This window comes from Plecotus auritus (genome assembly GCF_963455305.1).
Source record: "Plecotus auritus genome assembly, chromosome: 7".
NCBI lineage: Eukaryota > Metazoa > Chordata > Mammalia > Chiroptera > Vespertilionidae > Plecotus > Plecotus auritus.
The window spans coordinates 71,217,365-71,241,693 of NC_137774.1; the positions used below are offsets into that span (position 1 = coordinate 71,217,365).

Sequence of the window (24,329 nt, forward strand, 5' to 3'; positions counted from 1 at the left end):
GCACATCCCCAGTGGAGGGTGTGCAGGAGGCAGCTGATTGATGTTTCTCTCTCATCGATGTTTCTAACTCTCTCTCCCTCTCCCTTCCTCTCTGCAAAAAAAAAAAAAAAAAAAAAAAAAAAAAATCAGTAAAATATATTAAAAAACAACAACACTAAATCTACTGGCCAAAAAGCATATTTAATCTGTCTTTTTTATCTTTTTCATTGTGAAACAGATCATGTACTGTACCACCTGGAATTTTAAAATTTTTAAAATATATCCTTATGAAATATAGGGACAACCTGTAATATTCTTTCAATGTTAAAAAAAGAGTATTGTGAATTTTATAAGGCGGTCTTAATTTAGCTTTCTACAAGGTATTACTGTAAAATAACGAGACTGATTTTCATGGGTTAGCGAAGAGGTTAATTTCATCGTTTCATTATCTTGAGTTACATATTAAAGGGGAAGCTGTCATCTATGGAGCCTCTGATTGGAAAGGGCATTTGGGGTCACCTAGGCCAGTCACCTGCACTATGCAGGAGACCATACTGCAGCCCCCAACAAGGTTCTATCCAGCCTCCACTTGGCCAAGCTTTGCTTTTGAAGACAGTTCTGCAGTCTTCCCAGGAAGTATTTCTCAGGGTGCAACTTCAGACAAGTCAGTGCCTTCCCACGCGCCCCCCCCCCTTTTTAAATAATTTTTTTTCATAATTTCAAAGAGAAAGGGAGAGGGAGTAAAAAATAGAAATATCAGTGATGAGAGAGAATCATTGATTGTCTGCCTCCTGCATGCCCCCAACTGGGGATCAAGCCTGAAACCCAGGCATGTACCCTGACTGGGAATCGAACCTGTGATCTCCTGGTTCACTGAGCCACCCAACAGGCCAGGCAATAGCAGTGCCTTTTGATGAATACTTAAGGCATATGTAGCCTCCACTGTGTCAAATGTGGGAAACTTGGGGGCTGTTTGATAGAAACATTCATGGATTAGTTGGTATTTTGGCCAGAAACTTAGGAATGCCTCACTCAAACTCAACCACCACAAAGGCTTGCGGGTGGACAAGTCATGCACAAGGAACACTGGCAGCTGAGGCTTGGAGGACTCCCTTCCTGTCCCAGCTCATACAGTGCCACAGAGAAGCTGAGTGGGAACATGTGGTGCTAACCTCTAGGATCTCCCACCCCCAGGCACGCTTGATCTTGGAATCTCAGTGCACACGACTACACACTTGACGTTTACCGTCTGTGCAGTAGGGACATTCTGTGCAGGGCCTTGCATACTTATACAAGTATAACTGTAGGTACATTACCGGAAGTGGAATTTCTAGGTTGAGGACTATGTAAATATTAAATTAAATTTTATTCATCCAGCTATTTTGTTTCCTTGTACCAAATTAACACAGTGGTATTTTCTTCACATCCTCGTCAACTTAACATTTTTGCCAATCTGGTAGGTAAAAAAAATAATTGTACCATGTTTACATTTGGTATCTGTTTAGACTACTCTTCCAGACTCTTTCCAATTTTTCCCTTCTTTCTCTTTGTCATCAAGTGTCAATCAAATCATTGGGTCAAAGAATTTTAACGTGAAGCCAATTTTGAACAAAATAAAAATGGTAGACAATTATGAGAGAATACAGTGGGACATGAGCCAGGGGCTACTTAACTTCCTGTCAGCTTCTATCTGTGACCATGTTAATGGTATATCTCCCTCTTTTAAAAATTGTAGCTCAGTGTTCTGTGCCAACAGTTCTATGCCATGCTCCTGAAAAAGGTTACATATTCTTGGTGCAACTGGATCATGATGCTATTGATACAGATCCTGGTGCCTCTGGCAATCATTATAGTTAGTCTCACGTCACTCAACTTCAGAACAAACATGGAAGTGTCCCATTCGAACTGGCGCTAAAAACATACAGTCAAACTATTGTTCCATCTTTATTTCTCCAAATTCCAGGCTGGGTCCTCAGCTTTTAGAACATTTTACAGATATGCTTGTGGCTGAGGAACAGATTCCTCTGGAGATCCTGGGTAAGTACCAGGCCCAGGAGAATGGGGCATGAAGCAGGCCTATGATTCCTTGTAGTCTAGCCATGTGGTTTCAGGGCATGCCATACTCCCTGAAATCAGACTGAATAGCCAGAAGTCTCAGAAAAAAAACACACAAAAAACATCTTTCAAACCCCAAGTGACAGGAAAGGGAGGGTTCCTAGAAATGGGACCAAGTTGTGTCTTTCTAGGGACTAAAGCATGTCCAAAAATGAAACTGATAAATTTTGTGATATATTTGAGTGTATTGAGAGGAGATTTGTACTTCTATCAAGGGAGTTAATGAGTGACTTGGTGATAAATGTAGAGAAAACTAAACAAATGAGAAAAAGAGGATATTAACCCTGGACAGAGAGGGGGGTATGACATTGTATATAATGTACATCATGATATACTACTTGGCTCAGCTGTGAATAATTTTTACTTAGTCATAATAATGTCAAAACTGACCATTGAATAAACCAAATTTGTGATATAACTCTAGAGGGAAGAGAGGAGAGGGAGGGGAGGGGAAGACCATAGGAGTAGGAATAGTCATGGAGAACAAAATCCTTGCTTCCATGAAAGGCTGTCACTAGATAAATGTGCTATCTAGCTAGCAATCTGTAGAAACACCAGCTAAAAGATTAGAAAGTGGTTGCCTCTGGTGAGCCGGCACTGGGATGCTGAAGAGTAAGCCAGGGCACTACCATTACTCATTATAAATCTTGTATAATTATTTGATTTTTAACATTATGAAATTATGTTTTGTAATAAAGAAATCAAATGCAGAACATGATGTAGTAAAATGGTACCAAAAAAGGAAACATCCTAGTATACTACTTGTTACATAGTGCTCTACCTCACCAAGTTTTGGTTTCTTTATATGCAAACTAGAGGCCTGGTGCACAAAATTCGTGCACAGGGGGAGTGTGGTGTGTGTGTGTGTGTGTGTCCCTCAGCCCAGCCTGCACCCTCTCCAATCTGGGACATCCCTCTCACAATCCAGGACTGCTGGCTCCCAACTGCTCGCCTGCCTGCCAGCCTGATCACCCCCTAACCACTCCCCAGCCAGCCTGATTGATACTAACTGCTCCCCTGCTGGCCCGATTGACCCTAACTGTCCTCCCCTGCTGGCCTGGTCGCCCCCAACTGCCCTCCCCTGCCAGATATCTTGTGGCGGCCATCTTTGACCACATGGGGGCAGCCATCTTGTGTGTTGGAGTGATGATCAATTTGCATATTACCTCTTTATTAGATAGGATGAAGAGAATAATAAATAAATCACAAGGATTCCATGAGGGAATGCCTATCAAGGGATTTGCTCAGGTGGCACTCAGTGAGCCTTCAGTCAGTGGTATGATTATCATTATTGTCATTGCTATGATTGAAGGTCCCTGCCAGCACTAAAGATTCCAGAATGTCAGATGAATCATGGCCCTGTATGCTGGAAGTACAGTGATGAACATTATTATTATCAGCCATGAATGAGCTTCTAGCCCAGAAGTCATATGGATAAGTGACAATCGTTATAATGTGAATTTGACAATAACAATGATGATTGAAGTGCTATGATATTACATAGACATATCTCAGCCATGGACAGTCAGAGGAGGCTTCAGAGTAAGAGCCTGCGATATGAATAGAAATTGACCCATAGAAGGGGAAGAACATTCCAAGCCTCGAGAAGAGCATTTGTAGGCATGGGAAACATGAGTCTTTCAGCATGGCTAGACCTTAAAGACAGGAAGCTCAGTTTAAATAGCAATTGGGCACTGTAGGATATGTGCAGGAGTTTGGCTTTATCTCATGAGCAGCGGGACTCACTTGAATTTATTCAGTGGGGTGCAATGTGATCAGATGTGTCTTCTCACACAGAGACTGAAGGGGCTAGCCAGCCGTGGGCAAACTATGGCCCGCGGGCCGGATCCGGCCCGTTCGGCTGTTCTATCCGGCCCGTGGAGCCGAAAGAGCGGAGGGTTCTCTTGCTCTCCCCTCCGCTCCTTTACTTTGAATTTATATTAGTTCACACAAACACTCCATCCATGCTTTTGTTCCGGCCCTCCGGTCCAGTTTAAGAACCCATTGTGGCCCTCCAGTCAAAAAGTTTGCCCACCCCTGGGACAGAAGGCAAGGAGCTCCATTAGGGCCACTTAGTCCGTGGAGGAGAGTAAGCAGATCTGAACGAAACTTAAAAGAGGTCTAGATGAGACAGTTTTGCTTTTGTTTTTATTGCTCCAGTCGAACTTTATTGAGGTCCCAGGGTCATGAGATTCAGGCAGGAGGTGGCCCTGTGGGCAAATGGGATCGCTGGAATTGAGGGCAAGGCCATGTCAGGAGGAGCCCACTTTGGGATGTGGATGAGGATTGATGATGAGACACCCAGAAGGAGCAGGGGTTGGGGGTGGCAATGGCAAGTCCTCCCTGCCCCACTGGTCCTGGGGTGAAGCTAGATAGATGTCCTGCTCTCTTTTAGGTTCAGTGGAGGTGTTTCTACTGAAAAAGGCAGAAGAGGAGCCTGAGAGCTTTGCTCAGAACGACCTAGTGGCAGCTTCCTTTGAAGACGTGAGGAACCAAACCACAGTGACAGTGGTGCCAGGGCTTCAATGATGGTATTCAGCCACCCCCAACCTCCGTCAACCATGGAGACCTCCGAGAATAGCCTGTATGAGCATGTGCAACTTCTCTCTCCAGTTATCCACCTGCAGTGCTCCTCCCTTCACCACCTATTTCTTCCTTTGTTTTAATTACAAATTGTTATTTTGGTAGGTGGTTGCTGAGAGCAGTTCTACTTAAACTGCTACCTCTCTCCTCATGTGCTGTCTTTTCCAGGGGCCCTAAAGGACTTACCAACTTGCTTTTCGGTGTAGCTTTCCTGTCTAGCTCTTTTTCCATCTTGGCAATCAAAGAGAGATCCATCCAGGCCAGGCACATCTAGTTCATCAGTGGAGTTTATGTGGCCACTTTCTAGCTCTGGGCTCTACTGTGGGACCTCATCTCCTTCCTCATCCCCATCTGCTGCCGCCGGTGAGGGATGCATGGTGCTGGGACTCTTTCCCTGCTCGTCACAGGGGACTTGCTTTGGGGAACCTGCAAAGAACCAGAACCAGATCGGAATTCTAGGCTGGCAGCTCAGCCCCTGATTGGTGACCCAGGGTGTGAAAGCATCCTCATTGTTGACCTCCATAAAAGATAATTCCAGAAACAGCTCCCTAGGGCATTGAAGGGAGCAAGTACTTGTGACAGAATTATGCAGCCTGATGGCTCACTGGTCATTTGTGTAGAATAGACCAGTCCTCCTTTGTTCTGCCTATGTTCTTTGTAAACACCTATGAACCCTCGATTTCCAGAGTAGAGTCTCCTTTCTCTGCACTGTTGGGTGAAGGGAATTGCCTGAGCTGTATTACTAACAACTCGTCTTTAAAATTGAGATTATCATGTTCTTTCTCATGTGCTTAGGATTGACTCTCGGTGAACTTTTCAAATTCTTCCCCCCACTTTTCCCTAAGGTGGTATTTTTATACTGCAATGAAGAAGCTTTTACACACCAGGAAAACATCCTGGCTGTTATCTTGCTGCTCATGCTCTATGGCTGGGCTATCATCTCCTTTATCTACCTGACCAGCTTCTACTTTGACAATGGGGGTAGCACTTGTGTTAAGCTCATCATAACCTTCAGGGAGTGAGCATTGGACCGATTATTCTTGTCTCAGCCACAAGTGAAAAAGGTGAGGACCATCATATCTACACAAGACACAGAGCTTTGATACTTCCTCCAGCAGCCACAGATGCTGTGTCTGCCAGAGCCCTAGACCAGGCTATTCTCAGCAGCTGTAGTCTGAAGACCCCCAAACTGGCCATGTCCCAAACACACATCTGCAGGAGAATAGATGAACACAGTGGTTATACTCATCCAAGGGACTGTGCTCAGTAATAAAGAGGGAACAGCTGCTTACCACATGGGGCAGTGTGGATGAATATCACAACGCGGTGTTGAGCAGAAAACAGCGCACCCTGTGATCTGAGTGATCATCAGAAAGTCGGTTGCCTCAGAGTTGACTAAATAGAGACCTTAGGGAGCTTCCTGGTGTTATCCCAAAAATAAAAGGCCTAAGTGAGAGGCAACAGGCATTTATGTGAGATAAAAGAATAGCTATTAGGAAGCACTGATTCAGGCAGAAGCCCAAATAGTGTTTCAATTATGAGACAAAGGCGATGGTTATTTATGGGAAAGGGAAGGGAACAATTACATTAATAGAAGAAAGGCATTTCTTTCATTTTTTAAAAATTATTTATTAATTTTGGAGAGAAAGAGAGAGAAACATCAATTTGCTGTTCCACTCGTTTATGCATTCACTGGTTGCTTCTTATATGTGCCCGGACCAGGGATTGAACGTGGCATATCAGGACAACGCTCCAACCAACTGGGCTACTCAGCCAGGGCTAAGAAGGCATTTCTGTTGGTGCAGATAAGCTAACTTAGTGATGTTAATTCTAAATAATATTTTTGATTTTTAGTCTGATAGTCATCAGCCCAGGAGTCATAATATCTGCTTTCTTGTTATCCTTGCAAATAGTTATTTGGGACACAGTGTTGCTTTAGGCTCAGTCCAAAGATTATTTTGTCCTGTTTTAACATTCCAAAGGCTTGAGGCATAAGACATGCAAGGCAGTTCCTCTGAGATAGCAGTTCTAATTCCATTTAAAGGGGCTCCATGTATTTTTTGTTTTTGTTTTTACACTAGAGTGATGGTAACGTTCTGTGTCTTTGCTACTGGATGGGTCTGGGCCTGGAGCAGGTCTGCCTTAGGACTGCCTGTAGTGAGTGGGTTCTTGACTTTGTGTAGGAAAGATATCACAACTTTGACTCTGGTGATTTTGAAAGTATGTTTATTAAAGCTGGGGACAATGAAACAAAGGAAGGGCTTAAGGTAGAAGAAGCAACAAGAGAGAGAAAGTCATAGAAAAAGGGGGCCTTGGAGACAAGTTCAGGGGGTTAGCCCGGGATGAGCTGCTGCTGCCCATTGCTCCTCTGGTTGCAAGTCTCATGAGGACCCTTAGAAAAGAACAGAGATACAAGGTGTGGGTGTGTGTGCTCTATCGAGAGCTTGAAGTGGCTCCTTTGTCTTGAGGCTTTTTATCTTTCTTTGGCTGGTGGGAATCCTAGGGGAGGTCTCAGGGGAGGATTTTAATAGCATATTTCTTAGTTTTTCAGGTGTGTCCTTCAATATGTTGATTCATCAAAATGTGCATATAACCCTGATCAGTGTTGCTCAATGGTTAGAGCATTGTCCCATGCACCGAAGGGTCACAGGTTGGATTCCCAGTCAAGGGCACATACCTGGGCTTTGGGTTTACTCCTCACCCACAAGCCGGGGCACATGTGGGAGGCAACCAGTGGATGTGTGTCTCTCAAGACACACAGATGTTTCTCTCTCACAATCTCTCTCTCCCCCTCTCCTCAGCCCCCTCCCTTCCTTCCTTCCACTCTCTCTGAAAAGCAATGGAAAAAGTATCCTCAGGTGAGGATTAACCAAAAAACAAAAAACAAAAAACCAAACAACAAAAAAACACCACATGTGTGGATAGAGGGGTCAGGGGTTATTTTCTGGTTAGTTTCATTTTTAATGACTGTCATAAAGAACCTCAGTGAAGAGGGACCCGGCCTGAGGCCGTTCTGTTCCAAGACAGTCTGGAATGTGTAAACCATTTCTTCCTAAGTGTCCTTGGTTAGAGACGATAAACCCTTTGATTCATTAGCTGGCTGTAAATTGCTAAAATTGTTTGGCCTTGTTTAATTATTTTGTCTCAGTTTCCCTTATTCCAGTTGTCAAGGAATTTCCCTAGCTTCTTACTATCCTGCCACATCTTTTTTTTTTTTTTTAATCTTCACCCGAAGATATTTTTCCATTGATTTTTAGAGAGAGTGGAAGAGAGAGGGAAAGAAAGAGAGAAATATCTTATGAAAGAAAGACATCGATTGGTTGACCAGGGCCCAGGCCGGGGAGAAGCCTGCAATCGAGGTACATGCCCTGGACTGGAATCAAACCCAGGACCCTTCGGTCCACAGGCCTATGCTCTATGTACAGAGCCAAACCCACTAGGGCTATCCTGCCACATCTTGATTGAAGTGTTGGTTTCACAGGTGTAAGTATTTGTCAAATTCATCCGATTGTCCACTCAGGGTCATGCATTTCACTGAAATAAATTATTTCAGTTTCAAAAACGGTAATGAGTAAATAAATAAGCCAAGTTTGGGAGAATGCTGCTAGGTGAGTGTTTAAAAAGAAACTGAAGCCTGGCAGGTGTGGCTCAGTGGTTAAGCTTCAACCTGTAAACCAGGAGGTCATGATTCGATGCCCAGTCAGGGTACATGCCCCGGTTGCCTGCTCGATCTCCAGTAGAAGGGCATGCAGGAGGCAGCTGATCAATGATTCTCTCTCATCATTGATGTTCCTCTCTCCCTCTCCCTTCCTCTCTGAAATCAATAATCAATTTTAAAAAGACTTAAAAAAAGAAAATGAAGAGGGGGCCATCATTCACACCACATACCTTAAAGTGAACATTTTCTTGTTTCTGTCACTAAATCTCTCTGGTTCAGAGTTGGATAAACATATTTTACCTCTGTAATGCTCTTTTTTGTTTACTTTCATGCTGGTCACCTCCTTTAAATTGATGTTTGGGTTTTGTTGTTGCTGGGTTTTGTTGTTTTTATTGTGTGTTTTTTTTTTTTTTTACTTAAAAAATATGTGAAATAAAGCTTCCTCTGCTTTCCTCTTGTGAGTCATTATATCTCTCAAAGGGCTGTACATGTAAGTATTCTTATCTATCTTGAATTTATCCCAGAGTTTTGTGATGCCCTTTCTAGTTCTCATACAAACCACCTGTGGAATTTTAGAGGCGGAATGATTTTCATCTGAGAGGATCAAAAAAAGCCATAGCGTTTTGAATTTGTAATTGAAATAGAACAGAAAACAATCTGCGGGCAGATGAAAGGGGATTAACAAAGTCATGTTCTAGGGCAGTGGTTGACAAACTCATTAGTCAACAGAGCCAAATAACAGTACAACGATTGAAATTTCTTTTGAAAGCCAAATTTTTTAAACATAAACTTCTTCTAACGCCACTTCTTCAAAATAGACTCACCCAGGCTGTGGTATTTTGTGGAAGAGCCACACTCAAGGGGCCAAAGAGCCGCATGTGGCTCGCGAGCTGCAGTTTGCCTACCACGGTTCTATGGGAACATGATGAAATTCGTGCACTGGTAGAGTCCCTAGTGGCTGCTGGCTGCCAGCTGGGGCCTCCCTCCCTTTCCCCTGGCCGGCCCCACCCCCTGGTCAAACTCCCAGAAGAACTCCCGGTTGAGGGGACAATTTGCATACTATGCTTTTATTATGTAGGATTTCCAAGGTAGTGGGCACTTGACTCTGGACATCTCTCTGGATCCCTCGGCCAGGGATCCATTTCTTTTTAGATTGCTTCGTGCTATTTCTTCTCTTCCCTCCTATGCAGTAGTAACAAGGACCAAGGCCCTTCTGCTGAGCAGGAGGCACCTTTCAACTTAAAAACTAGGTGAAAAGTGGGTGGGTCTTACAGGAGGGATGTTGAGATAGGCAAGAAACTGCACCTCTGGTCTGGGGAAAAGCATGACAATGCCTTCGTGGGCTCATCCCTACTTCCTAGGAAAGGAAACTAGTAGTAGCTGAACCTTGGCCTCTGTACACATGCCTGACAGACCTCATTAGCATGCTGCTCACTATGGCAGTAGACATAGAATCAAGAAAAGAAAGCTAGCCCTAGCCAGTTTGGCTCAGTGGATAGAGCACTGGCCTGCAGACCAAAGGGTCCGGGTTAGATTCCTGTCAAGGACATGCATCTTGATTGCAGGCTCCTTCCCAGCCCGGCCCTAGTTGGGGCTCGTACAGGAGGCAACCAATCAATGTGTTTCTCTCACATCAACATTTCTGTCTTTCCCTCTCTCTTCCACTCTCTCTAAAAATCAATGGGAAAATGTCCTCGGGTAAGGATTAAAATATATATATATGAAAGCTAAATCTGAGCTCTCTTCTTCCTGAGACCCTACTAAAATGATAGCAAAGGAAATAAAAATGTACGAATTTGCAATAAAGAAGCATCTAAGAGAGCCACAGACACCGCGACCAGGACTGCTGCCGCCACTGCCACCGCCATGAGTGCTCAGCAGCTGGATTGTGCCTTGGACTTAATAGGTACCCGCCCCCACAGCTAGTCAAGAAAAACCTCAGCAACCTGATCGACCTGGTCCCCAGTCTATGCGAAGATCTCCTGTCTTCTGTTGACCAGCCACTGAAAATCACCAGAGACAAGGTGGTGGGAAAGGATTACTGTATGTGTGACTATAACAGAGACAGGGACTCCTATAAGTCACCATGGAGTATGGCCCTCCCTTGGAAGATGGGGCCATGCCTTCTGCTCTGCTGAGGAAGCTGGAGGTGAAAGCCAACAATGCCTTTGACCAGTGTGGAGACCTGGTATTTTGAAGGAGGCATCTCATCTGTCTACCTCTGGGATCTGGATCATGGCTTTGCTGGAGTGGTCCGCATAAAGAAGGCTGGAGACGGCTCAAAGAAGATCAAAGGCTCCTGGGATTCCATCCACGTGGTGGAAGCGCAGGAGAGATCCAGTGGCCGCAGCGCCCATTACAAGCTGACCTCCTCAGCGATGCTGTGGCTGCAAACCAACAAATCGGGCTCTGGCACCATGAAGCTCAGAGGCAGCCTCACCAGGCAGATGGAGAAGATGACACTGTGAGCGACTCTTCGCCACACGTAGCCAATACCAGGCGCCTGGTAGAGGACATGGAAAACAAAGTCAGAAGTACGCTGAATGAGATCTAATTTGAAAAAACAAAGACATTGTCAATGGGCTGAGGTCTTCGCAGACTTTTGCAGACAAATCAAAACAAGAAGCTCTTAAGAATGACCTGGTGGAGGCTTTTCTTTTCTTTTTTAATATACTTTTATTGATTTCAGAGAGGAAGGGAGAGAGAGAGAGAAGAGAGAGAGAAACATCAGTGATGAGAGAGAATCATTGATCAGCTGCCTCCTGTATGCCCCCACACTGGGGATCGAGCCCACAACCCAGGCATGTGCCTTGACTGGACTAGAACTGTGACCTGGTTCAACCACTGAGCCACACGGGCCGGTCCCTGGTGGAGGCTTTGAAGAGAAAGCAACAGTGTTGAAACCTCTGCTTCACACCAACCAGACATGCCATACATTCATTAGATTCTTTCTTAGAAAACTCGTTTTCTGCTCCCTTCCCATGTCCCTTCCCTCCACAACAGGTCACACAACAACTTGCATCATCGCCCTGCACAGCATCATCACAGCCTAAGAATAAAGCCGCTAAGCACCCTTCTCCATCTCCATCTCCAAGGCCTGCTTGCCATCATGTTTGAGAGACTGTGTGTGTTTGTTTGCCCAGCCCCCCGCGCTCTCCCCCCACCACCCCCATTTATAGGCATAAAATACACTGTCTGTCTGCCTCCCTTTCCTTCCTACCTTTTTGTTACACTGGTATAAAAAGTGTAAAACAAAAAGATTTTATGAAATAACTGTGGTGTGTGAAAGATAGAAGAAAAATTGGAAATCTGATTCCACATGTATTTGGGAGTTGCTTGGGGTTGGGGGTGGGGAAGCTGGAGGTGAAAGCCAACAAAACACAGGAGTAGGGAAATGCAGGAAACAAAACAAAAATCTTAGAAAAGACTAAATCTATTAAACAACAGAATTCTATGAAAAAAAACTTTGAGAACAAGAAAGAGCCAAAATAAAACTTAGGCGAAGGGATGGAATATAAAGTCAATTCCCAGGAAGCAGAGCACAAAGAGGAGAAAAAGAGAAGGTGAGAGAAAAGGCAGGGGACAAGAGTGAGTCCAGGAAATACTACTTTATTCAATTGATAAGCATTCCAGAAAGAGAAAACAGAGGAAATGGAGTTAAGGAAACTACCAACAAAATAAAACAAAATTTCCCAGAGTTGAGAAAAACCTCAAGATGGAAGGGATCCATCAAATGTCCAACACTGAATGCAAAAAGACCCACAGGATTAAACCCAGACGCTTCCTAGAAGGCAAGGCCCATACTTAATTTAATTGTTAATCAAGTGCAAAGGTAGAATAAGGATAATTTCAGGTGGGCAAACAGAACTTTTACCCACCACTTCTTTTTTTTTAATTTTTTTTTGAAAATTAACCAGCAGACTGAAGGAGTAAAGCAAGAAAGAAGACACAAGAGCCAGAAAAGGGTGCATCCAACGCAGGATTGCATCAAAGAAAAGTCACTTTCAGCTGGAGGGCTAGATACTGATGGTTTGTGACCTCTCTTCAGTCTTTTTTTTTTTTTTATTTCAGAGAGGAAAGGAGAGGTAGAGAGAATCATTGATTGGCTGCCTCCTGCACTCCCCAAACTAGGGATCAAGCCCACAACCCGGGCATATGCCCTGATGGGGAATTGAATCCTGACCTCCTGGTTCATAGGTCGACACTCAACCACTGAGCTATGCCGGCTGGGCAAGTTAATGTTTTCTATTCCCCTCACAGATCTAGACTACACAACAGTCTCAGAGTCCTTGGATCACACATTCTTACTGCTTCCAGGCCACTGCCTGGGGATGGCTTTCTCTAACTTATATTACAACTTTAAACTACAAAAGTTTTGCAATGCCAAGAACCTGAACCAGACTGGGTGCAATCAATGTTGTTAGTATTGCAAATATAATTTGTTAATTACATTTTTATTGACATATAATGCACATAAAATTCACACTTTTAAAGTATACAATTTAGTGGTACGTTTACAAGGTTGTGCAACTATTACCACTAGCGAATTCCAGCACATTTTTATGGCCCCAAAAAGAAGCCACTCTCAATTCCCTTCTCTCCCTAGCCTTGGCAACCAATAATCTACTTTTGGTCTCTATAGGTTTGCCTGTTCTGGACATTTCATAAAAGTGGACTCTCATAAGATATGGTCCTTTATGTCTGGCTTCTTTCACATAGAATAATATTTCCAAGGTTCAATCATGTTGTAGAATGTGCCAGTACTTCACTCCTTTTTGTGGCTGAATAATATTCCATTGTGTAGATATATCACAACTTGTTTATCTGCTCATCAGTTGATGGACATTGGGCTTGTTTTTACATTTTGCCTATTGTGAATAATGCTGCTATGAAACGCATGTGCAAGTTTTTGTGTGAACATGTTTTCAAATCTCTCGGGTATACACCCAAGAGAGAACTTGCTGGGTAATGCAGTAATTCTGTGTTTAGCTTTTTAAGGAACCACCAAACTGTTTTCCATAGTAGCTATATCATTTTACATTTTACCAGTGATGTATGAGGATTCCAATTTGTCCACATCCTCTCCAACACCTTTAAAATTTTTTTAAATTATGGTAAAATATACATATACTATAAAGTTTCCCATTTTTACCATTTTTTAATTTTTAAAAATATATTTTTATTGATTTCAGAGAGGAGGAAAGAGGGAGAGAGAGATAGAAACATCAATGATGAGAGAGAATCATTGATAGGCTGCCTCCTGCATGCCCCACACTGGGGATGGAGTCTGAAACCCAGGCATGTGCCCTGACTGGGAATTGAACCATGACCTCCTGGTTCATGGATTGATGCTCTGAGCCATGCTGGCTGGCCCATTTTTACCATTCTTAAGTGCACGACTCAGTAGTATTAGGTACATTCACATTGTTGTGTGACCATCACCACCACCCATCTCCAGAACCATTTTTTCTTTCTCAATCAATATTTCTTTTTTTTATTGTTTTTGTCAGTATTACAGATGTCTCTCATTTCCCCCTTTTAGACCTCTCCACCCAATCCCAGCCCAGCCCCACCCCAGGCCTTCCACACACTATTATCTGTGTCCATGTCTGGAACTTTTTTCATCTTGTAAAACTGAAACCCTGTATCCATGAAACACTAACTCCCTGTTTCTCCAGCTCCTGGCAACTGCCATTCCACTTTCTGTCTATACGAATTTGACTACTTTAGCTACATCATATGAAATGTTATAATTCCTTTCTCATTTCCTTTTGTGTATATCCTATAACTATTTTCTTTGTGGTTTCCATGGGGATTGTATGTAATTAACATCCTAAAGTTATAACATTCTAATTTGAATTTATACTAGCTTAATTTCAATAACATACAAAACCTGCTTCTATACAGCCCCATCCCTACCCTTTCAATTATTGATGTCATAATACATCTTTATGTATCGGGTGTCCAGAAACATCCTATCTAATAAAAGAGTAATATGCAAATTAACCATCACTCCACTACACCCACAAACCATGCCCACAAGCCACGCCCACAAGCCAATCAGGAGCAAATATGCAAATAAACCCAACCAAGATGGCTACGGCCACAGAGAGCAGGAGGGAGGCTTGGGTTTCCCCGGCAATGGAGGAAGCCAAGCTTTCTGCCTGCCCTTGCCGGCATAGGCCTCCACTCAAGGCTACAAAGTTTCAATGATAGAAGATACATAAACCCAAACAGAAATGGTGGCAGCCGCAGAGCTGGAAAGAGCAGGAGGCTAGGATTGCCCCCGGCAATGGAGGAAGCCAAGCTTTCCGCACACCCTGGCCGGCCCAGGCCTCCACTTAAGGCTACAAAGTTTCAATTATAGAAGATACATAAATCCAAAAAAAAATGGCTGCTGCCACGGAGCAAGCAGAAGGCTTGGCTCCGCTCCAGGCTACAAAGTTTCAATATAGAAGATAAATAAACCCCAGATACCAGGGCCTCCGCTTGGGTCGCCGGGGGGCATGGCCGGCCTGCAAACCATCACAGGCCCCTCACCCAGGCCGCCCCACGCCCCAAGGGAACCCCCACCCTGATCCGGGACACCCTTCAGGGCAAGCCAGCTGGCCCCCACCTGTGCACCAGGCCTCTATCCTATCTAATAAAAGAGTAATATGCAGATTGACCATCACTCCAACACACAAGATGGCTGTCCCCATGTGGTCAAAGATCCTGCCCCCATGTGGACACAAGATGGCCACCACAAGATGGCCAGCAAGGGAGGGCGGTTGTGGGTGAGGCCAGCAGGGGAGGGCAGTTGGGAGGGACCAGGCCTGCAAAGGAGGGCAGTTGTGGGTGAGGCCAGCAGGGGAGGGCAGTTGGGAGGGACCAGGCCTGCAGGGAGGGCAGTTGGGGGCGATCAAGCCTGTAGGGGAGGGCAGTTAGGGGTGACCAGGCTGGCAGAGGAGGGAAGTTTGGGGTGACAGGGCCTGCAGGGAAGGGCAGTTGTGGGGGACCCAGGCCTGCAGGGGAGGGCAGTTAGGGGTGACCAGGCCTGCAGGGGAGGGCAGTTAGGGGCAAACAGGCTGGCAGGGGAGCAGTTAGGTATCAATCAGGCTGGCAGGGGAATGGTTAGGGGGTGATCAGGCTGGCAGGCAGAAGCGTTTAGAGGCAATCAGGATGGCAGACAGGCGAGTACTTGGGAGCCAGCAGTCCTGGATTCTGAGAGGGATCCCAGATTGGAGAGGGTGCAGGCTGGGCTGAGGGACACCCCCCCTCCCCCGTGCACCGGGCCTCTAGTAGACTAATAATTTTTTACACATTAGTTTCTTAAATCATGTAGAAAACAAAAAGTGGAGTTACAAACCAAAGTTATAATGATACAACTTTTATAATTGTCCATGTATTTACCTTTATCAGAAATCTTTACTATTTTGATCTATATGTCCTGATATGGTCAATGTTCATTATATATATACTAGAGGCCCGGTGCATGAAATTCGTGCATGGGGGGTGTCCCTCAGCCCAGCCTGCACCCTCTCCAATCTGGGACCCCTCGAGGGATGTCTGACTGCCTATCACAATCCAGGACTGCTGGCTCCCAACTGCTTACCTGTCTGCCTTCCTCATTGCCCCTAACCACTTCTGCCTGCCAGCCTGATCACCCCCTAACCACTCCCCTGCCAGCCTGATTGATGCCTAAATGCTCCCCTGCCAGGCTGTTTGCCCCTAACTGCCCTCCCCTGCAGGACTGGTAACCCCTAACTGCCCTCCCCTGCAGGCCTGGTCACCCCTAACTACCCTCCCCTGCAGGCCTGGGTCCCCCACAACTGCCCTTCCCTGCAGGCCCTGTCACCCCAAACTTCCCTCCTTTGCCAGCCTGGTCACCCCTAACTGCCCTCCCCTACAGGCTTGATCGCCCCCAACTGCCCTCCTTGCAGGCCTGGTCCCTCCCAACTGCCCTCCCCTGCTGGCCTCACCCACAACCGCCCTCCCTTGCAGGCCTGGTCCCTCCCAACTGCCCTCCCTTGCTGGCCATCTTGTGGTGGCCATCTTGTGTCCACATGGGGGCAGGATCTTTGACCACATGGGGACAGCCATCTTGTGTGTTGGAGTGATGGTCAATCTGCATATTACTCTTTTATTAGATAGGATAGAGGCCTGGTGCACAGGTGGGGGCCAGCTGGTTTGCCCTGAAGGGTGTCCCGGATCAGGGTGGGGGTTCCCTTGGGGCGTGAGGCGGCCTGGGCGAGGGGCCTGTAGTGGTTTGCAGGCAGGCCATGCCCCCTGGTGACCCAAGAGGAGGCCCTGGTATCTGGGGTTTATTTATCTTCTATAATTGAAACTTTGTAGCCTGGAGCAGAGCCAAGCCTTCTGCTTGCTCCGTGGCGGCAGCCATTTCTGTTGGGATGTATGTATCTTCTATAATTGAAACTTTAAGCAGAGGCCTGGGCCAGCCAGGGTGTGTGGAAAGCTTGGCTTCCTCCATTGCCAGGGGCAATCCTAGCCTCCTGCTCTTTCCAGCTCCGTGGCTGCTGCCATTTCTGTTTGGGTTTATGTATCTTCTATCATTGAAACTTTGTAGCCTTGAGTGGAGGCCTATGCCGGCAAGGGCAGGCGGAAAGCTTGGCTTCCTCCATTGCCGGGGAAACCCAAGCCTCCCTCCTGCTCTCTGTGGCCGTAGCCATCTTGGTTGGGTTTATTTGCATATTTGCTCCTGATTGGCTTGTGGGCGTGGCTTGTGGGCATGGTTTGTGGGTGTAGTGGAGTGATGGTTAATTTGCATATTACTCTTTTATTAGATAGGATAGTTTTGGGGCATAAGCAAGTTTCTTTACTTTCTACCTCATACATGTCTCTTTTTTTCCATTGAGTATCTATTTATTGTATAATTTTAAAATACATATATTTAAGCCCTAGCCAGTTTGGCTCAATGGATAGAGCATTGTCCTGAAGACTGAAGGGTCCCAGGTTCGATTCTAGTCAAGGGCACATGCCCTGGTTGTGGGCTCGGTCCCCAGAGGGGGGCTTACAGGAGGCAGCCAATCGATGATTTAAAAAAGGAAAATAGAAGCTCCTGAGTATTTTTACATGTGTGGCCAGTTGAAGTTGCAGGATGATTAATGACTGATAGAAGAACCAAACATAATTTTTTTCATTTCAAAGAACTGTCATAGACAGGGAGAAGTCTTTTACTTTACTGCATGATTTTATAGGACATTAGTTACAGCCAGGAAAACAAAATACAGCCAGGAAAACAAAATATTATTCATGTTTACCATCTGCTAGGATGATGTAATAGCACTGATAACAAGTGTGCTTCTTTTTTTTTAATATTTTATTGATATTTTACAGAGAGGAAGAGAGAGGGATAGAGAGCTAGAAACATCAATGAGAGAGAAACATCGATCAGCTGCCTCCCACACACCTCCCACCAGGGATGTGCCCGCAACCAATGTACATGCCCTTGACCAGAATCGAACCCGGGACCCTTCAGTCTGCAGGCCGACGCTCTATCCACTGAGCCAAACCGGTTTTGGCAAGTATGCTTCTTTAAATGATAGGCACCTACTATGTAAAAATGTACCTACTGTATGTAAAAGGTGAGGAAAAGCTTGGAAAAATCACCCAAATTGGATAAGATCTGTTTATGCTATTTTAGTGAGGGGTATACAATTCAAAAGGAAGGGAGTCTCTAGGGATGGGGAAGTATCTGACAGCACTTGCCATCTCAGGACCGGTGTACATCATCCTGCTTTTCCTCACTGACACCAGTGTCTCCTGGCAACTGAAAACCAGATTTTCTGGCTTCTACTGGAAGCGAGATTGGTGAGTGGGTCAGAGTGTAATTCATTAAAGACATGGCTTCATAGCGTCCTTCCTGTGGTCTGTAATGGCCTTGACTAGAGACCATTTAATCCACCCTCAGGGCAGCGAGGTGATAGCCTGTATCTGTGACCACTGGGAACCTGGCAGAAGAAGGAGGAAGAGGGCTGGCTTGGCCCCTGTGACCCTGGTCAGCTGAGTAGAAACAAGACCCTGTGCTTCCTGAAACCAGTCACCTTTCTGGAATACCTGTTCCCCAGGAGCCAGGTAGGAAAAAAGTCTGTTCTGTCAGCTCTTGGTCTGCATCTCTTCCAGAGGCAAAGCCTCCCCTCCCCCAAGGAAACTGCAGAAAATGGGATTTGTGATACCTTGACATCCCTGAACCTCAAGTCTTAAGATTTTCCTCAGAAGCCAGTGCTACGTTACATTTCCATGTCCACCACACCGTGGTCATGTCAATATGTGTTCAATCTTGAATATTGTAGTTGCCGTTGAGAAAGTGTATTTATGAGAACCAAGATCAGCCAGGGCACCTTCAGGGCCTTCCCAGGGAAAACCCAGTGCCTCTGGCTCTCTCGATCCTACCTCCTAACCTTGCAAAAGCAGTTATACCCTCCATCCTTGTCTCAGGAAAGCAGGTAGTGTCACAAAGCATAGCGTTAGTGCCTGGAAGAGGAGGCGAAAAGAATCGAGACTAATTTGGAAAAGTTGTATGAGGAAAATCACTGGTTCTTAAAGAAGTAACGAAGGTAAAGTCAGATGCAGCTTAAAAAGCAAAGAGCAGCCGAAACCAGTTTGGCTCAGTGGATAGAGCGTCGGCCTGTGGACTGAAGGGTCCCAGGTTCGATTCCGGTCAAGGGCATGTACCTTGGTTGAGGGCACATCCCAAGTGGGAGGTGTGCAGGAGGCAGCTGATTGATGTTTCTCTCTCATCAATGTTTCTAGCTCTCTATCCCTCTCCCTTCCTCTCTGTAAAATATCAATAAAATATATTAAAAAAAAAAAAAAAGCAAAGAGCAGTACTCATGTGGGCCTTTTGCTTAAGGAAGCAGCCTCAGAGGGCTGCAGGCTAGGCCTGCTGGCTGGGAAATTTGGCAAAAGACTCAAGTGGGTTTCAGTGGAGACAGACTCAGAGGGAGATTCATCTGTGCACCCAAAGACAGAGGTTAGTGCCTCAGCTCTCTTATCTCTTTTGGGGTCCCCTGTAAGCCAGGAGGGCCTGGGATGCGAGCGGCACCAGAGCCATGAACCCCAAGGAGCAAGGGAGCCTTGAAAGTTGGGCACGACTGAATCAATCACTCCTGGATCTTGAAGATAGCTTGTGAAGGAGTAAAGGTGGGGGAAAGGCTCAGAAAGCTCAAAGCAGCCTGGTTTGTCTCCCTGAAAGCCCCGGCCAGAATCTTGTTGAGAGACCTTCAAGCATCCAGGAACTTTGTGACATTTTCCTTAAGTCTGTTAGTCTTAGTCTTTGTTTCTCTATAATTACCAGTGGCTAAAAAAACAACAAAACAAAACAAAAAACTTTAGGCAACATCAAAGGAGTTTTGTTTGTTTCAAGGACAGAAGGAAAGAGGCCTGTCCCAGAACCATGTGTGATGAGCACAGGTGGCTTTGGACTGCTGACCTCAGGCCTCCTCGGTGTGATCTTTTGTCTTGGGTATCTCAGGTCTATGCCAAGAAGGTGGCCCCACTGGCTGTGAACAAGACCTCCTTCACTGTCAGGAAGAGGAATGCTTTGCCCTTCTTGGCTTCAAATGGAGCTGGGAAAAGTTCCATTTTTTAATTAGTGACCGGGGAAGAGCCTGTCACCTCTGGGGATGACTTTGCCAAGGGCCTCAGCATCAGCTCTCACTTGGGGAAGCTAGGTTGTTGAGCTGGGACGAGGGAGGCACCACTCTGAGGATGGGGTGGCTGTGTTGAGAAGAGGGGAGCACTGAAATGCACAGGGCTGGGGGAAATTCCACGTGTCAAGTTTATCTGTGACTCCCATCCTAGACCTCATCTCGGAGTCCAGATCATGTATTTGACCTGCTTACTCAACTTTGCCTCTTGAATGTCTCACAGGCACTTGAAACTCAATGGACCCCCAAAGCCATCGGCTGTTCATACACCCAACCCCTCCTCTCTCCTCCCCCCATACTTCCTCGGGGAGTGAGTGGCAAACTTCTATGGCTACGCAGGATATCAAACGGGCAGCTGCAGTTCATGGGTGCTCCCTCCCTGTAGCCTGGAGTCTGCTCTCCTGAGCCCCTTCCCACTGCACTCACCTTGGTTGAGGCTACTCCTGATTTTTAGTCCTGCCTTCTTTGCTTTTCTGCAGCATTTCATAATGTGGGCCCTTCCCTCTGTCAAACTCCAGCCTTCCTTGATTTATTCTATGGTGTCCCCTGTCCTCTGTCTCGTCTCTGTCACTAACACTTCTTTTCAGGCTCCTGTGGTGGATCTTCATCTAGCCCATTAAATTTTGTTGCTCCTCAGGATTGAAACACCATCCCTCTGTCCTTCTCATTCTATACACACTGTCCCCACCTGATCTCATTTATTTCTCTGAATCCCATTATCTTCTGTTTATTGATGTCTCCTAAGTAGCCACATCCCCAGTCCTGTGCTTCAGGAGTGCATATATACATGCCTATTAGGCAGCCTCACTCAGACATCTTCTAGTTATTTTTTTAATTTTAATATTTTTATTTTTTAAATATATTTTTATTGATTTCAGAGAGGAAGGGAGGACAGAGAGTTAGAAATATCATTGATGAGAGAGAATCATTGATTGGCTGCCTCCTGCATGCCCCACACTGAAGATCAAGCCCCCAACCCAGGCATGTGCCCTGGCCAGGAATCGAACTGGGACCTCCTGGTTCATAGGTCAACACTCAACCACTGAGCCACGATAGCAGGGCTAATGGAATGTTTTTTAAAAGAATGAAGTACAGATAATGCTACATACAACATGGACCTCAAAAACATTAAGTGAAAGAAGCGAGTCAAAAAGGCCACATATTATGTGATTCTGTTTATGTGAAATGTCCAGAATAGGCAATCTATATAGACAGTTAGTAGATTAGTGGTTGCCAGGGTCTGGGGCATTGGAGGAAATAAGGAGTGGTTGCTAATGGCTACAGGGTTTTTTTTGGGGGGTGATGAAAGGTCCTCTGAATATGCTAAAAACATTCATCAGTGGGTGAATGTGGTGAATGGGTGAACTGTATGTTATGTGAATTATGGATCAATAAAGCTGTTACAAATAGAAAGGAACAAATAACGGAATGAAACAAAAGAAAATATGGGTCAAGGCCACATGGTCCTGGGCAGATCCTCAATCTAGCCTAATTGTCATCAGCCATCCATCAACATACATTTACTGAAGCTCACATAGAAGAAAGTATGAACTTATTCCATAAACTTGGGTGAAAGGCAATGTGACATTTCTTTGTATTATTTAAAATCAAATGACATCTGCTGCAAGGCCCTCATCCTGCCCAGCTGGCAAGAAATCAGATTGAAGTTTTCCTGGAACTTACCTGCACATTATCTCTTGGCATTTTGTAAAGGTTCATAGTTGGAAATACAGAATTTAAATCATGTTAAACCTGCTTCTCTGTTTCTCTATTTCCTCCCAGAAGTCGCACTTGAATTAATGTCATTAGAAAACCCTAACAAACCTGTGTCCTTGCTCTCTCCCTTTGTGAGCCTTCTGCTCACCACCCTTTATCTGTACAAGTATTTTTAAGCATTCTTTCACATCTTCTAAAATACAGTCTTATCAGTATCTGTGGTTATTCTAAAAATCAGCAGTGACTTCTGAGAGTCCTCATGCATTTCCGTCTGAGTCACTCACTGACTCAGAATTATTTAGCTCGTCTGCGAAGCTGTCATTGATCCATGGTGCCACTGTGTGCTGAACAGGGCTCCTTGGCCATCCCAGATGAGCCACCATGGCAACGGGTTTATGCCAAACTCAGCTGTGTAAGAAAAGCCACATTTTTTATTTTCTTTAAATTATATTTTCAAGACTTCTATCCCAAAATTGGTTCAAGAAATAGAAAACCTGCCTGTATAGACCAAAACCAGAGATAAAATTAAAATAATGGTCAAAGGCCCTGACCAGATGGCTCAGTAGGTTGTAGTAATGTCCTATACACCAAAAAGGTTGCAGGTTCAATTCCTAGTTGGGGGAGGCAATCAATCAATGTTTCTCTCTCTCTTTCATGCCCCCCTCGCCCACCTTTTCTTTCCTCTCTTTCTAAAACTAATCCTATATAATACAGAGATGATATGCAAATTGACCATCACTCCAACACACAAGATGGCTGCCCCCATGTGGATACAAGATGGCCACCACAAGATGGCCAGCAGGGGAGGGCAGTTGGGGGCGAACAGGCCTGCAGGGGAGGGCAGTTGGAGGCAACCAGGCCTGCAGGGGAAGGCCGTTGGGGGCAACCAGGCCTGCAGGGGAAGGCAGTTGGGGGTGACCAGGCCTACAGGGGAGGGCTGTTGGGGGGAACCAGGCCTGCAGGGGAGGGCAGTTGGGGGTGATCAGGCCGGCAGGGAAGGGCAATTAGGGGCAATCGGGCCAGCAGGGGAGCAGTTAGGCATTGATCAGGCTGGCAGGGAAGTGGTTAGGGGCAATCAGGCAGGCAGGCAGGTGAGTGGTTGGGAGCCAGCAGTCCTGGATTGTGAGAGGGATGTCCGACTGCTTGTTTAGGCCCGATCATGGTGGCAGTTGGACATTCCTTGAGGGTTCCCAGATTGGAGAGGGTGCAGGCTGAGCTGAGGGATACCGCCCTCCCCCCGCATGGATTTTGTGCACTGGGCCTCTAGTTTTTTATAAAAAAAACAGTGAGGATTTAAAAAATAATAATAATTAAAAATAAAATAATGGTAAAAGACCTACCCCTTTTTTAAAAAGTCTAGGCTGAGCCCTAGCTGTTTTGGCTCCATGGATAGAGCGTCGGCCTGCAGACTGAAGGGTCCCGGGTTCAATTCTGGTCAAGGGCACATCCCTCAGTTGCAGGCTTGATCCACGGCTCTGGTTGGGGCACGTGCTGGAGGCAACCAATCGATGTATCTCTCTCATATCAATGTTTTTCTCTCTGTCTCTCCCCCTCCCTTCCACTCTCTCTAAAAATCAATGGAAAAATATCCTTGGGTGAGGATTAACAAAACAAAAAACAAACAAAATAAATGAACCATTGGCCAGTTTCATATAGGAACATAAATATCCTAAATAAATATTAACAATACAAATTTAGTAATATATTGAAAGAATACAAATTATGATCAAGTCAGGCTTATCTCGGAAATGTAAATAAGGTTCAATAGTAGAAAAATCCTACCTGGCCTGTGTGTCTCAATGGTTGAGCATCGACTCATGAACTAAGAGATCAATGGATGTTTCTATCTCTCTATCCCTCTCCCTTCCTCTCTCTCTAAAAATCAATAGCAACGTATTTTTTAAAATAGTAGAAAAACCCAACAATATCAATCATGACTTTAATAGATGAAAGGAGAAAAATAGCTCTCAATAGATGCTGAAAAGACATTTTAAGAAAACACAGTACCCACTCATGATTTTTTTTTAAAAAATTAGCAAACTAGAAAAAGAAGAAATATTGGGTTAAAATCACTTGATAAAGGCAATCTAACAGAAATCTTTGTATTTAATAGTGAAATATTTGAAGCATTTTCATTCAAGTCATCTTTCTTCTCAGCAGTCTCCCCATCCCACCCAGAACTCAGAACTATCCAGCTGGTTAAAGTGAGGAGAAGATGGAGAAAGAAAATGTAGTTATCTTTCAAGAATGGCATTCTATTTTCATCATCTACTCCAGAGGAATGTTTGAACATAGGCACAAACCAGGGCGGTTCGCTGCAAGTTCATAATGGCAAAAAACTGGAAATAACTCAAATGTGCCTGAATTGTTTATAAACAGCTAAGTAAAGTCTAGAAGCCTTCCCTGAATGTCTAAGTAGCAGTTAAACGGAGTCAGAGTAGGTCTGTGTTTATTGACTGAGGAAGATCTTTAAGACATAATGTTGATGCCGAAACTGGTTTGGCTCAGTGGATAGAGTGTCAGCCTGCGGACTGAAAGGTCCCAGGTTCGATTCCGGTCAAGGGCACGTACCTTGGTTGCAGGCACATCCCCAGTGGGAGGTGTGCAGGAGGCAGCTGATCGATGTTTCT

The 24,329-nt window shown here is 45.2% G+C and overlaps 2 pseudogenes across 2 annotated transcripts in view; both read left to right on the top strand.

Moving 5' to 3' along the window:
* Positions 1-24,329, top strand: part of LOC308252677 (ATP-binding cassette sub-family A member 17-like) — a 36,703-nt pseudogene that overhangs the window by 3,657 nt on the left and 8,717 nt on the right. Inside the window, exons 3-10 of the transcript in view lie at positions 1,715-2,016; positions 4,490-4,578; positions 4,708-4,778; positions 4,846-5,040; positions 5,523-5,741; positions 12,596-12,740; positions 18,403-18,409; positions 19,809-19,859. The product of the transcript in view is annotated as an ATP-binding cassette sub-family A member 17-like (transcript). The remainder of the gene's footprint in view (positions 1-1,714; positions 2,017-4,489; positions 4,579-4,707; positions 4,779-4,845; positions 5,041-5,522; positions 5,742-12,595; positions 12,741-18,402; positions 18,410-19,808; positions 19,860-24,329) is intronic.
* LOC308253030 (F-actin-capping protein subunit beta-like) lies at positions 10,202-10,532 on the top strand (annotated as a pseudogene). Its single transcript has one exon. The product of its transcript is annotated as an F-actin-capping protein subunit beta-like (transcript).